Here is a 3,521-nt window from a genome sequence, read left to right as displayed (position 1 = left end):
CCCCACCACCACCACCACCCCCGCATGTCCCATCCCTTGACTTTCAGCCCCTGGCCAGCCAGTGATCTGCTGTCACCATAATTTTGTCCTTTCTAGAATTTCTTATGAATGGAATCCAACAACACGAAGTCTTTTTGTGGGCATGGAGGGTGTGGCTTCTTGGCATGATGTTTTTAAGACTTAGGTTACTGCTTGCATGGGGAGTTTGTTCCTTTTGATTACAGAGTAGTATACCACAATTTATCCATTTACCAACTAATGGTCACTGTGTTTATTAAAGTTTGGGACTATTAAAAAGTTGCTGTGAAATGTTTGTGTATATGTTTTTACAATATGAATATACTCATGTTACTTAGATACACATAGAATTTTATGACCGAACTGTTAGTTTGATATATATTCTTCCAGCTTTTTCTCTCTGAAATACATTATGTCTTTATAAACTTTCATGAGATTTTACACTGCTAAGCAGCATCTTTTTCAATGTATTGGTCATCTTTGAATATCAGTTGTCAGATTGGCCTGGCATAGGTATCTGACCAGGTAGGAAAAGTCTAGATCAGTAGCCCAAGGCTGGATTCCTGTGAGGCAAAGATCAGACACACGGCCACCCTGCAACCTTTTTTACTAATTTTGACAGAAACGGTCTTTCTGACGGCCCTACTTCACTCCTAGGTTCAGTAATATGTTGCAATGGCCTCACAGAACTCACAGAATACATTCACAATTAGAGGATTCACCAATGAAGTAGCAGGTTACAGCTCAAGATCAGAAACAACTCCAGTTAAAGTTTTTGTTGTTCAACAAAAAAGCTTCTTCTCAATCATGCCCACAGGCAGGCTTTCCTCTGGTCTGTCAGCCCAGTCTCTGCCCTGCCTTGGGAAAGTGTTACAAAACTCCACTTCTCCAATAAATGCTCAGAGACAACCCACACAACTAGCAGCCTTCTGCCCAAAGTTGCTCAGCTCTCTCTGTCCCATATTCACTGTTTAACACATGTCAAAATAATTTATAAATTCTCAAGGGCTCATGAAGGAGGGGAGAGCGGGGAGGGAGGGGGAAAAATGAGGAGCTGACACCAAGGGCCCAAGCACAAAGAAAATGTTGTAAGACTGATGATGGAAACAAATGTACAAATGTGCTTGACACAATGGATGTATAGATTGTGATGAGTTGTACGAGCCCCCAATAAAATGGTTTAAAAAAAAAAAAGAATGCCTCATCTCCTGAAAGCTAGGATTTGGAAAAACCACCACTCTCAGTCCTGCTTGGAGTAAAGAATAGTATAACCACTTTGTAGAACAGTTCGCCAATTTCTTAAAAATTTAAACATTTACTTACAAGATGATCTGGCCATTCCATTTGTACCAATTATTTATTCAGAAAGAAATATGTCCAAAGGCATGTAAACAGATTTGCATAGTTTTATTTTTTAGGCATAGTTTTATAATAGTCAAAAACTAGAAATATGTGCTTATCAACAGTAAAGGATTTTTTTAAATTATCTTATGGGACCCTACTTAGTAATAAAAAGGGATGAGGTACTGAATAAATAAAAATCATTCTAAGTGAAAGACATCATATCCAAGTAGAGCTTAATTCCATTTGTATAGAACTAGAAAATACAGCTAGTCTACAGTGACAAAAAACAGGTCAGCTGTAATTTGGGAAGGCAGGGCAAGCAGTAGTAGGAATGCAAAAGCACATGAGATGTTGGGGGTGATGATTATGTCTAGCTTGATCATAATGATGGTCTCACAGGTACATATGTGAAATCTCCCAGGCCCTCCTCAGGAGAAGTGGCAGTCTGCTTCCATCAAGATCACAGCCTTGTTAATGCTCTGGGACAGTTCTATTGTCGTAAGGACCACTAGGAATTGGAACAGACTTAATGACACCCAACAACAACCAAGCTGTTGAAAACACAGATTCTTCGGCTTCATCAAATTATTTGTCCACTTTATTAGACCAAAATCAGTCATTTCAATAGTTTACTACTGATGTCTAAAACTCCATTCACTAGTATAGCATCTCTGGAATATAAAGGTGCTACTTTTCAAAAGTTTTATCGATCTAGAAGCAGTGTACACTACAGTGTATCCATGTTTGTTGACACAGAACAAAACAGCAGGAACAGCAAGAAGATGAGAGAGCCATGAAGCTTACTTAGTTCTCTCATCGTCCAAGGGAAATGATATGATGACTAAAATGTGGAGGACCGTGTCCAGTCACTTAAGGATTTAATCTGTACACATCAGTAATCCATGTATTGTGACTTGTAGCCAGCCGAAACCCGGTTAGTCTCTCCTTTTCTCAATTGTGTTTTAATACATGAGCATGGGCTATATCAATGGCACCATAAACAGAAAGACCTTATGCTCCAGGGAGATGATTGATAATGTTCTCTAATATAAAATAACAAAATAAATATTAATAAATATTTTATTATTAATAAAATAATAAAATAACTGCAGCGTGAGATTCAGATGGACTCCCCAATGCTGCTGGCTGACCTGCCTGATCTCCAGGATCCCTAAGGCTCCTAGCTTGTGCCTTGCCACCAGGAAATGGGCCCAGCTCTAGGTCCATGGGAGTATTCTTGAGAACCGGAGCCCTGAGCCAGCAGGTGAAGCTCAACATGGATTCAGCAGATTCATCTCAGACCTACACTACAGCCTTAAGCAGCCACTGAGCCATGGCAAGATTGGGGGACTCCTACTGCCTCATGTTATCTTTTCAGTATTGTATTTTATTATGCATTTTTTACACTCTCTTTTTGTCAATAAAACGAGGTCTGTGAAATACAAGAATCCGTTCAAAAAAAAAATCAGTTTAGATGTCTCTAAACTGGAGGCATATATAAAACTGTGCATTTTCTATATCCATATCAATATGGGATTTAGGGCTCACACTTAGTCCTACCTCCAGTCTTAAGAATAATGAATTCTTATGACATGGCTCTGCTCCATACACGCCCTCATGAAGAGAACACGGAAGATATGGGCGGTCCAGTAAAATGTGGTGAAGACACTAAACGGTGTCCAGCTATCAGAATACACATTTGGGGTCTTAAAAGGCTTTTCAAACAAGTAGCCATCTAAGTGAAACATCACCCAAGTCCACATGGAAGGAGCATACCAGCCTGTGAGATCCAAGAATTGTAAATAATGTAATCCAAATCTGAAGGAGGTAATTATGTCAGAGCTTAAATTGTGAAAGTCTGGTTTCAGAAGGCTGCGGATGACAATGGAAACGCAGAGCACATTTGCTGGATCTAGCTCAGAATGAGCCTCCAGTGATTTCCCTCTGACCATAATTAAGAGATGGGACTATTCTGGTTATCAGACAGAGAATACTGTAGAGACAATGATAGTAGACTAAAATGAAACACCTGATTCAAATGGTTAAGACATAACATTTTGTAGTATTAAATAAAATATAAGTGACGCTGAGGGAGGGTGAGGGGACCAGCCCCCACCCGCTGCTAGAACTTACTGGTTCAGTAATACTACTTCTGGGTT

Source organism: Echinops telfairi, unplaced genomic scaffold (genome assembly GCF_000313985.2).
Source record: "Echinops telfairi isolate 266 unplaced genomic scaffold, ASM31398v2 ScPeMD7_31;HRSCAF=116, whole genome shotgun sequence".
In the NCBI taxonomy this organism is placed as follows: Eukaryota; Metazoa; Chordata; class Mammalia; order Afrosoricida; family Tenrecidae; genus Echinops; species Echinops telfairi.
Note: the sequence above shows the minus strand (reverse complement) of the source record.